This window comes from Macrotis lagotis, chromosome 7 (assembly GCF_037893015.1).
Source record: "Macrotis lagotis isolate mMagLag1 chromosome 7, bilby.v1.9.chrom.fasta, whole genome shotgun sequence".
NCBI classification, from domain to species: Eukaryota; Metazoa; Chordata; class Mammalia; order Peramelemorphia; family Peramelidae; genus Macrotis; species Macrotis lagotis.
The window spans coordinates 175,332,879-175,345,011 of record NC_133664.1 but is presented as its reverse complement, the minus strand read 5'-3'; the positions used below and the strand labels follow the sequence as shown (position 1 = coordinate 175,345,011).

Below are 12,133 nucleotides of genomic sequence, written 5' to 3'. Positions count from 1 at the left end.
CTCAGTGATATAAACTTGAACTGCTTATTTCCTTTCATTAAAAATAGTCATCTTTCCAATCCATCTTCCTAACATCTCTTTAACTAACTTCTAAATTTAGACTGTTGTGATATTTTAGAGAAAATTGTTCCTCAGATTCTCAGCTTGACATCCAAGTCAAGATGGCCAAATGATGACTTAGAAATGTTTCAAAGTTCTTTCAATTTGAATAGTTGGTTGTCATTGGGAAAGAGAAATGTTAGGTATCATTTCTATATTTGATGATAGATTCCTGCTACCAACAAAAAGCAGCTATTTCTTGATATTTCTTAGTTATACTGAGAGAGGAATTTGGGTTAATGTAAACTATTATGTATTCCAGGGAAGATTGAGGGTATGAATTAATAGTCACAAAACTTAAATTGTCTTACACATTCAACAACTTTCTGCCCACATCTGGCATCTTAATGTCAACTTTAAACATCTTCTAAATAAGCACATTCAAAAATGAATGCAGAACAAAAGCTGTGAAATCAATATGCAAATCCTCAAGGAAATAAATCTAATGTTTAAATGGTTGTAAGTTTACATTTTGTAAAGCACAGTTTTGAAAAAAATACTGTTTAATATGCATCATTTGAAAGTTTGACTTTTTCTCTACATAGAAGCTATGTTCAAGTTTATGACAATCAACATATATATAGGAAGGAAAAAAGGAAAAAGCAGAAGATATTTATGTCAATAAGCTTAAAATCAAGTAGGAGACATAAAACTAAAATCCAAAATTATATATAATAGCAAAAAAAAAAGGTACAAAGTATTCTAGGAATTTAAAAGAGGGACAAAACTTTCTGGTGGGAAAATATGAAAAGGAAAGGTGATATTTAAATTCAGCCTTCCTAGACAAGTAATGAAATAGCTTAGTTAAGAAAAAAAGTGCTAACCTAATGTTCAATAATTCATCTTGATGGGCAGTAATGAAAATCTTAAACAATTTTTTTAAAAATGTTCAAAAGAAAACCTGTAATTGATAATTTGGGAAAGGAGTTGAATAAAATTAGGTCTTAAAATTACTAATTTCATTATTATTTTGTTCCACTGATAAAATTATTAAAAAAGTTAAGCAGAGAAAATGCTTCACTTCAAAACTCTACGAAATACACTTAGAAACATGGGAGTTTCCTAGAGGTTTCTCATCTTCTTATCAGTACACAGTGAAATGCTCCATGAAATAAAAGGACATAGTCCTCACTGTAATCCATTTAAAAATATTTAGACTCTCAATATAAAAAGCAAACATGACAATTGTATCTGGTGGGTAAATTTAATTGTATATATTACCATCAATTTATGATTTCAGATAATTTTCAAGGAAGTACAGAAGAGTATAATAAATTAAACCTTTAGTAAATGTGCTTTTAAAATTATCTCCTGTAGTGTCCTAAACTCAATAAATGCCATCTTGAGAAAAATAAGAAAAATCATCTGCAAGTAATATCTTGGCTTGAAATGTCTCATCTATTAAAAAATCATTAATTTCATACTCATTCAAAGATGAATGTTAAATTTACTTAAAATACCCATGATAATTTTATCATCTACAAAGATATAGTATAACTCCTTGGAATATAAATGTCCATTTTAAAAATGTACAAAAAAGAAATAAAAAAGGAGGTACACAAAGAGCAATTTTGGGATGGGAAAACACATTTACATGTGTCATATTGATTGAGTTTCATAAAACTAAAAATAAAATTTAAAAAGTTTTGCTGAATTAAATTTGTGAACGTTTTTCTCTAGATTTTTTGTACATATTTTTGACCCTCAGAAAAACCATCAATAGCAGCACATGTGGTTTAAGACTTGTAGATTGATATATACCCTAACCTGTTACTTATATAAATAATTAAAAGGTATGGAAAATAAACTGGTTCAGCAATGTGTGAAAAATTTAATTTCAGTTTAGCTTCTGAAGATACTTCAATATACAAGAATGCATAGAATAGATGACAATGTAGCTCAGAGCAAGAGGAAATTTAAAAAGTTCTTAGTTTTCTAGAGTCATCACTAAGGAAAAGAAGAACAAAATTAAAGGGAAAGAGAATAGAAGCAGGAGAGAAAAAAACTCTCATTTAAGAAATATTGATCAGCTCTATAAGCATTTACCAACTATCATTCCTCCTTATAGGGCAAATATTCTCAGTGCTGTCAACTTTTCAGTTTCAGAAAATGGAAAAGGTAGATGCACTACTCAATTGTTCTCCTGTTAAGAGACATTCTAATTTACATGGCTGGGTGTATCTGTACCATTCTCAAACTGTTGGCTTGTCCTTCAGAGGATATGGGAAATAATGTTACCATTAATAAGCAAAAGCTGGAACATAAGAATTGTTAAGGTTAGACTTTATTTAAGTGACATAGTATGACAGAGATGGAAGCAGATTTTTGGTTCTGAGTTTTCTGATTAGTCCTCCAAAATCACACAGTGGCTATTTGACCTATCAATTCTATAGTCCCTATAAAAGGAGATGTTTTTAAAAAAATCCTCATATTTGGTGGGTCCTATACCAAGACTTAAAGACTCAGCAGGGTGACCTATAGCTGTTGTTCTAGAATTGTAATCACTAAAAGGATGACACCAAATGATTATTTTTTTTTATTTTTTTAGCCACAGTCACTTATGAAAATGTAATTAGTATGCTGGCAACACAGGTTGATCCAACAAGGTTGGCAAGTATGTTGTAAAGGGAACTACTATTGAGATACAGGTTGCTTTAGATGGTTTCTGAAGTGCCTTGTAACTCTAACATTCTGTGACTATGGAATAAAAAATTGAAGTAGCTAGAAGACTGAGCTCTCTGTTCACCTCTGAATGTATTCACTGGTAGAGGTCTCTCACTAGATCAAAGAAAAACTTCAAATACTTCCAACCCTGTGCTGTACTGACTTGATATTCACTTTTCATTATTATCTAAACTAAAAATTTTAAAATAAAAGCAAAAAAAAGTATTTAAAAGGTTAGTTCTCTTTAAACATCGGATTAGCACTCACAATTAGCTCTTTCTTTAAAACAGATTTTACTGACTGGATCTTAGCCTAGAATCTTTTATTTTATTTACTGGGATATTCTTTGTTACAGCCCTATTGCAGTCTCAGTGTCAGCATTAAAATGAAATCGACTATAGCAATTAGAATTTATTTTCTTATTTATATAGTAAAAATCTTATGAACACTGGAAGAAGGACCCTTAGAGTACAAATGTTTTCAACAGGTTATGTTACAAAATAATAAAACATATTTAACTTCAGAAAAAAAAGTTTAAAAGTTTTCCAATATGGTTCCAAGTCATGTGTCAGTTTAGTTCTGATAGATTTATATAGATAAGAACTATATGCCTGCTGCTCCTGCTCTAATTTTTATTTATAATAATCAAAACAATATACTTTCATTATAATGATATTATATATTATTGAATGAAAATTAAACAGTTAGCAAAACTAAAAGGTAGATAAATATGTAAATATATGTATACATATGTACACACACACACAAACACATACACACATAAAATATAACCATATATACACACCAGTGGAACAACATCATTTTATGTATACTGGATCAGAATGTCAAATTCCAAGTTATCACCACTATTATTCAATATTGGATTAGAAATGTTAGCTTTAGCAATAAGAGAAGGAAAAAAACTGAAGGAATCAGAATTGGCAATGAGGAAACAAATCTCCAATCATGGTATAGAAAACCATAGAAAAATCAAGTAAAAAACCTGAAACAGTTAACAATTTCATCAAAGTAGCAGAATATAAAACAAATCCACACAAATCAACATTTCTAAATATGACCAGTAAAACCCAAGAACAAGAGATATAAAGAGAAATTCCATTTAAAGCAACTATAGACAACATAAAATACTTGTGAATCTACTGCTCCCAAGACAAACTCAGAAACTATATTAACACAATTACAAAATACTTTTCACACAAATAAAGTTAGATCTAAACAATTGGAAAAATGTCAATTTCTCAGTTAGACTGAGCTAATATAATAAAAATGACAATTTTATCTAAATTAAATTACCTTTTCAGTGCCTTATCAAACAATCAAAAAAACTATTTTACAGAACTAGAAAAAATCCATCAGGAACAACAAAAGATCAAGAATCTCAAAGGAAATGACAAAAAAAATGAAAAGGAAGGATCACCTAGATCTAAAACTATATTATAAAGCAGCAGTCATCAAAACTGCCTGGTACTGGTTAAAAAATAGAGCAATGGATCAGTGAATTAGACTAGGTTAAAAAAAAAAGGAAGTAGTAAATGATAAAAACCAAAGACATAAGAGACAAAGACAAAAACCAAAGAGATAAGAACTCACTATTAGACAAAAACTGTTGGGAAAACTAGGCATAGACCCACATCTCACACCTTGTACCAAAATAAGATTGAAATGGATACAGGATACATACATAAAAGATGATACCACAGACCAATTCAAAGAACAAGAAAATACTCTTATCTATGGGGATGGGAGATGTTTACAATAAAAAAGAAATAGAGAACATTACAAATTGCAAAATGGACTTTGATTATATTAAAATTATATTAAATCAAAAAACTTTTCCACAAATAAAACCAATGCAGCCAAGATTAGAAAGAATTCAGTAAGCTTGGAAACAATGTTTCTGATGAAGGAATATTACTAAAATACACAGAGAACTGAATAAAAATTTTAAGATTACAAGTCATTCCTCAACTGATTAAGTGGTCAAAAGGATATGAACAGGCAGTTTTCAGATAAAGGAATAAAAGTTATTTATAGTCATATGAAAAAATGTTCTAAATCATTATTGATAAGAAAAATGCAAATTAAAACAACTCTGAGGATCACTTCAATCTATCAGAATGGCTAGCGTGACAAAAAAGGAAAATAATCAGTGCTGGAAAATAGGGAGCCTAATGAATTGTTGGTGGAATTTTAACTGATTAAGCCTTTCTGGAGAGCAATTTAACTATGCATATCCTTCAATCTAGTAATACCACTAATAGGTCTATATCACAAGGAGATCACAAAAAAATGGAAAAAGTCTCACATGATCAAAAAATGTTTTTATAGCACCTCTTTTTGTAGTGTCAAAGAATTGGAAATTGAGGGGCATGATCATCAATTGGAGAATAGTTGTACAAGTTATAGTATATGAATATTATGGAGTATTATTGTTCTGTAAGAAATCATGAGTAGCTGGACATTAGAGGAGCATGGAAAGACTTGCATGAGCTGATGCTGAAGTGAAGTGAGCAGAACCAAGAGAGCATTGTACACATTAACTACCACAATGTGAAATTATGATGGATGTAACTCCTCTCAGCAGTTCAGAGATCAAGGATGATCCTGAGTGTCAAGGAAAATGCCATCTATATCCACAGAAAAAAGCTATGGCTTCTGAATGTAGAGAAAAGTGTACTGTGTTCCCTTTTTTAAAAAAGTTCTTTTATGTTTTTCCTTTTTTAATTATGGTTTTTCCTCCCTAGTGCAAATTCTTTCATAACATGACTAATATGGAAATGTGTTAAACACAATTATACACGTACAACTTTTAACAGATTTTGCTGCCAATGGGAGGTAGAAGGAAGAGAGGGTGGTAGAAAAATGTGGAACACATAAACTTGCAAATGGACGGATGTTGAATACCACCTTTACATGTAGTTAGAAAAAATTTTTAAAAACTCTAATAAAAAAAAGAAAAATCTATAACAAAAAACACCCACATAAGCAACTCTAAAGTCCTAAAACAAAACAAGTTATAAAGCAACTAAAATAAAATGGTTCAAGATAAACAAACAAAAAATAAAATTCCTAAAGCCAGAACTTGCCATTTTCAATTTGTGATCAGGACAGTTCATTCTGGGACTGATTATCAGGTAAATCATGTTATATGCTCATTCATAAGCACCCAGACCCAAGCTGTTGCTTCTTTGTATCCATGTCATATGCCAGTTAAAGAATATAATTCCAAATATTCTAAGAACAAAATGAGATGACCATTTCCAGAATAGAGAGTGAATATAGTCCTAATTATAAAAGCACCTGAATAAAATCAGAGCCACAATCTATTTCAAGAAATTTTCAATTCATTCCTGACTATAATATTGAGGTATTGGAAATTATTTTATTTTCTTAGAATTTAAGGAATTTGATACTTGGGAGATCATCTTAACAGTTGTAGAAATAACAGGATAACTAACTCCAATATAATACACTTAAAAATTTAAAACCATTTCCTCCTAATAAAAGCAATGAAATATATTTGCTAAAGTTAGGAAAGGTACAAGGTTTTCTCCAAGGCTCAACTTTACACATTGTAGGTACTCAATATATATTTAGATGTGTGAATGCCCTGTTTTAGAATATCAGTTCCTTGAGAAATTTTTTATCTATTTTATTCAATTGCTATTAACCATGTGTGAATTTTAAAAACTCGCCCCCTATTAACCTCCTGAAAGAAAGGGAAGTATTATTGCTTAGGCCACAAAGTCTGGCAAGTTATAATCCCATCTCACTGGAAGAAGTGGGACAGGACTGGTTAACATCTCCATTTCTATTCCAAGCCTATTTCATTCCTATTTCTATTTTGTGCCTCAAGGGGGCCTGATTTGGAGTCAACTGCTGTGTATTTATTTGTATCTATTTCCTTAATTTTTATTCTGTATAGACTTTTTAAGATACCTACTCTCTTCCCTATTGTAGAGTAAAATTTTTAGGGGCAGAGATTTTTTTATTCATTATGTTTGTATCCATAGACCTTAACACAATGGCACACAGCAGCATTTAACATATGCTTAGTCACTGACCTGAGTCTACATTTCATTACTGTTCTTTCTTTTTCCTTACAAGGTATTACTTTTGATTGGTGTCAATGTATTTAGCTCTACAAGACTTGCTATGCCTCTCTACCTCTGTGTATCTCTCACTCCCACCCACTTTACTTTATGACTTTTCACTAACTGTGACTGGGAATTCCAAAATTTAAATTAAGACTGGTTAGAACTGTGTGTGCATTGGCAAGAGCAACATTAAGAGTCTAGAAGGATATCCTTTTAGTTAAAACAGCATGAGCATTATTTCAAAGGTTATATGATAACTATTTTGGCTATTCAGACACTTTATTTACTGCTAGGTTCTTACTTATGTTCTTAAGAGTTGAGATTGCTCATTAAGTCTGTTGTTATAGTTTGTTACAAATATACTTGAATATATCTTAAATCATAGGTTTCAGATTTATACTCTCCATTTTGCAAAACAAAGGAACCTCCTAATATAAAAGTCTATGACACAAACGATATGAAGAACTCCTAATATAAACACATGGTGGTTTTCAATTTTGTCTCTGTATCTTTCTGCAGATTTTTATTAATGAGATCAGGAATCATTAACCAAGACGAGCCTGAAAGATTTCCCAACTCAAAAAAATCTCTGATTTATATGTGAAAGGTAATCATAAAATAGAGAAAACTATCAGAAATGTAAAAGCTTAAGATTTTTTTTTCAAGGCATAAATTCCTTTGTTGAAGTAACTAAAAAAAGGATATGGGTAATGTATTCAGCAGAGAAATATAAATGGCAAGGTACTTTATTTTATATTCTTAGATGTATTTTTCTAACATGAAGAGTAGAAAGAGATATCATCTTGGGATAGAATGTTACTTGAGCCAATATTTCTCGAGGGAGATGAACCATTCATATACCTTCTTATTTCAGAAATGCACTAAATGTTTAACATATCCTATATTGGATGGCTGGGCAAGAAAAAAATCATTAAAAATTGGCTGCACAATATCTAGAAAGGGAAATATTAATTATAAAAAGCAGCATTACTTTATTATTAAGAGGTCATTCAAAACTAATTTTACTTCTTTTTTTAACAGGATCACTGGGCTAACAGATGAGGAGAATGCTGTGGATAGAGTTTACCTATCCTTATGATAAAAGTATCTTATGCTATTCTTGTGCAGGAGATGGAGAAATATGAATTTAATAACACAATCAGATATTCCTAACTGGTTGGATGGCCAGATTTAAAGGTTAGTCATTAATAGTTCAATTTCAAAGTGGCAGGAGGTATCCAGTAAAGCACCCTAGGATTCTGTACTTAACATTAATGACTTAGATAAAACCATAAATGATATACTCATGAAATCTTTGGATAACACAAGGGTAGAAGGATTGCCAACAAATTGGATGACACAGAATCATAGAAGGAATCCTAAAGGTGCCACTGACAGGCTAGGGTTTCAGGCTAAATGTTAAGATGAAATTCAATTGGAATGAATGTAAAGACATATTTTTGAATCAAAAACAAAACAAAAACAATTCACAAATAAAAGAAGCATGGTTAAATAGTAGATGTTTTGAAAAAGATCTTGGGATTTTTAGTGGACTACAACTTCAATGAGTCAGTCTTCAATATGATGTGGCATTCAAAACCTAAGATGATCTTGGACTTCGGTAAGAGGAGAATAGCTTCCAAGAACAGGAAGTTACTACTGCACTCTGTTATTACACTATCTTCTGTCCTCATCAGGTGTCATCTGGAAATATTTGTGCTCGGTAATGGGGATCATGGTTTAAAAAGGATAGTGACACAATGCAATGTCCAGAGGGTAACTAGGATGGTGAAGAGATTTGAGTCAATGACACATGAAAATCAGTGAAATGAATTGAGCTTTTTTAAAACTTCATTCAAATATTTGAAGGAGTATCACACAGAGGAGAGAATAGTTATTTTATGATTAATCCTAGGAAGACTAACCAGAAACATGCTAAAAAAAGAAAAGATGAATTCTGGTTTAATGGCAGAAAAAACTTAACAATTAGGGCTGCCCAAATGAAGAATGATCTGCCTTGACAGATAGTAGATTCTCCCTCTTTAGAAGTCATTAAGTAGAGGTTGCAGGATTACTTGGCAGGTATTTATGTTATAAGAATTTTTTTCATGTACTGTTTGGAATAGATGTTAAAGTCCCTTCCAACGTTTAACAACTGTAATTCTATAAAAAGAATCACACATTAAAATGAATCAATGGCTGTTCGAAATCAAAACCAAACAGTAAGATCTTGTGGCCTTATTCACAGTTGTGCTTAAGTTTTACAACTTTCCAAAAAGAAGACTAAGACTTCTTCACTAAAACCTGGTCTACCTCTCCATAGGATCACATGTGGAATCCTAATTTGTAACGTGGAATATTAGCATTGTCTAGTCTAATGTGTACCCAGAAAAGAAACCCATTCACAAAGGTTAACTTTTTTTGTCAAGTCTATCCTAGACTATCCTCAAGTAAGAAAAAAACTCATTCTGATAAATTTCCAGTGATCAGGAAGCTTTTCCCATATTATCAAGCTGAAATTTGCCTCCTTTGTAACTTCTTTCCCTATTCCTAGTTTGATTCCCTTGGGTCAAGCATCAGTCTGAAATCTCTTTCATAGGGTACCTTAAAGCAATGATCATTTCTTCCCTTACATCTGTTTCTTATCCAAGTTAAATATACCTCAGAACAGATCTTTAATGGCATAAGGCCCTTTATGACAGTGGTGGCTTTCCTCTGGATACACTAAAGTCCTTCCAAAATAATGATGCCAAGATCTGAAAGTACTTGGCACACCTTAGAGATCTATACACTTATCAATTGAGAAATGGCATGTATGTAACATGAATACAATGGAATGTTACTGTGCTGTAGGAAATGATTAGAATGGAAAATACAGAAGCATGAAAAGATCTATATGAAATGATGCAGAAGGAAGTAAACAAAGCCAAGAAAACAATATACACAAGAACTACTAAATTTACAGCATTAATTTTAATGCTTTTATCTGAATTGAATTTCATCTTACTAGAGTCAGTCCAGTGTTTTAGACCAAAGGTTTTTTGGAATTCTGACTCTCTTCTAACATACCAAATTCTGTGACATCTACCAATACATGGCATTTAAGACTTTAGTCAGGTAAAGCACATATGACTACAGCACTTTACTGGAAACAACCTTCTGAGCTGACCTCAAAACATTAATGTATTGCAATGAATGGTGCAGTCATTCAACCTGTTCCTAATTCATCTATCTAGCAGAGCATAAAAGAATTTTAAAGTTTGCTATAATTGAGAAAAATTACATCTAAAGAATTCATCTAATCTTCCAGTTTAGTAACCTTTTCACAAAAGGTAATGAGTTTAATCTGGCACAACTTATTCTTAATTAAGTTATGCTAGATGTTTATGAATACAGTAATCCTTGTCTAGAGGTTCACTAAAAATGTCTTTAATTCACTAAAATTATATCAAGAATCAAAGCCAATCTCTCTGGCTTACAGTTCTGCTGGTTGTTTGTTTGTTTTTTTAAACTGGGAAAACATTTTCCAGTCTCCAAACTTGTGGTGCCTCTCCCATTCTCCATGATCTTTCAGGGTTAGTGATAAAGGCTCAGAAATCAAATCTGCCAGCTTTTTCATTATCTACCTATCTATCTATCTATCTATCTATCTATCTATCTATCTATCTATCTATACACACACACACACACACACACATATATATTTCAAGTAGGAGAAAAGAATAGAAATCAGCTAGAGGTTGTTTTTCTCTTACTATATCCCTACTTTTCATGGGTATAAATTCCTATAAATTCCATTTCAAGAAAAAAGATCACTTTCCTTGACAGAAAAAAACAAACAAAATAAAAAGGTCACCTGTTCTAAATTCTGCCAGTAGTTATCACTGCTCTATCCTTTCTAAGCAGTGACTCAATACATTTTTTACTTCCCCTTCTTTCTCCATTTAACTTTAAAAAAACCCCAGATCAACCATTTTTATTATCATTAACTTTCACTAACAGCCTCAACATATTCTGAGCTTTAGCATTCCTAAAATTTCTCTTACAGGTCTTTGTCACTTTTTTGTATTTATATTCTATGAACTGCCTTTGCAATTCTATGTTGTGCTTTAAAAAGCTAAGTTTGGCAATGAGTAAATTCTCTGTACATCCATAGAAAATTCCCTTATTTCTTCTTTTCATAACTGTCTCTGTTCTATCTTCAGAACATTATTCTTTAAACTTTTCTTTCTTGGTCTGACTTCCCCTATAGAAATTTAGTATATGAGATCCTGACTATGTCTTCTCCGAACTCTTTGGAATGTTTTCCCCAAATGCATCTTTCATATAAGACTGTCCATGGATTTTTTTTGTTCTGCTCATCACAAATTCTAAAGATAGAGTCGTTATTTCTTTTCCATTACCTTTACTCCAGAGACAAGTATTTACTTAGTGGAAAGAATAAGGTCTTAAATACGATATGTCCTTCTTGTTTTCTCTATTTTTTGAAGGATAAAGTTATCATTAAAGTCAAGGCTTTATTAGCCTTGGGAGAGCATTCCAGAGATGTCACTGCATTTGAAGTATCCCATCACTACTGAAGTATACATTCAAGCAAGGCTTACAATATATTTCCCAGACTACTCATTTATTTCCTCTTTCTGCTTAGGTGGTTTTGCTAAAATATGTTTCAAAAGCCATCCCTAGAGGCACGGCTACGTGGCTCAGTGGATAGAGCACTGGCCCTGGAGTCAGGAGTGCTTGAGTTCAAATCCAGCCTCAGACACTTAATAATTACCTAGCCATGTGGCCTTGGGCAAGCCACTTAACCCCATTTGCCTTGCAAAAAAAAAAAAAAAACCAACTAAAAAAAAAAGCCATCCCTATCATACTTCACTATTCTGGATCCTGATTTTCTCATATGATTAGATCCTCTTAATATATAATTGTTCTTGCTCCTCCTTTGCCTTTTTTTCTAACCTATTCTCTTTGAATGTGAACATTATACAACTACTTTCCATTTACAAATCACATCTCATCATGTGTTAATGATATTAATGAAGTCAAATATGTCTCCAAGAATTAGGTCCTCTAAGTCATAACTGTTACCAGTGATCTCTTTATTAGTAAATCCAATGGCATTTTCTCAGCCTTATCTTCTTAACTTCTCTTCAGTACTTAACATTACTGATGATCTCTTTTCTTCTTTGCTTGGCTTATGTTCTCAATCTTCTTGTCAGGATTATCATCCCTAATTCACTCCCAAGAATGAA

General features: G+C 31.8%; 1 protein-coding gene and 1 long non-coding RNA gene across 12 annotated transcripts in view; one reads left to right on the top strand and one right to left on the bottom strand.

The window, feature by feature from the left end:
• Nucleotides 1-12,133, bottom strand: part of USP6NL (USP6 N-terminal like) — a 240,824-nt gene that overhangs the window by 27,116 nt on the left and 201,575 nt on the right. The window lies entirely within an intron of this gene.
• LOC141493178 (uncharacterized) overlaps nucleotides 1-12,133 on the top strand; it is a 67,987-nt gene that overhangs the window by 32,958 nt on the left and 22,896 nt on the right. For all 5 annotated transcript variants that reach the window (XR_012470133.1, XR_012470135.1, XR_012470136.1 and 2 more), the window contains exons 3-4: nucleotides 7,401-7,488; nucleotides 7,923-8,078. This is a non-coding gene — a long non-coding RNA (uncharacterized LOC141493178). The remainder of the gene's footprint in view (nucleotides 1-7,400; nucleotides 7,489-7,922; nucleotides 8,079-12,133) is intronic.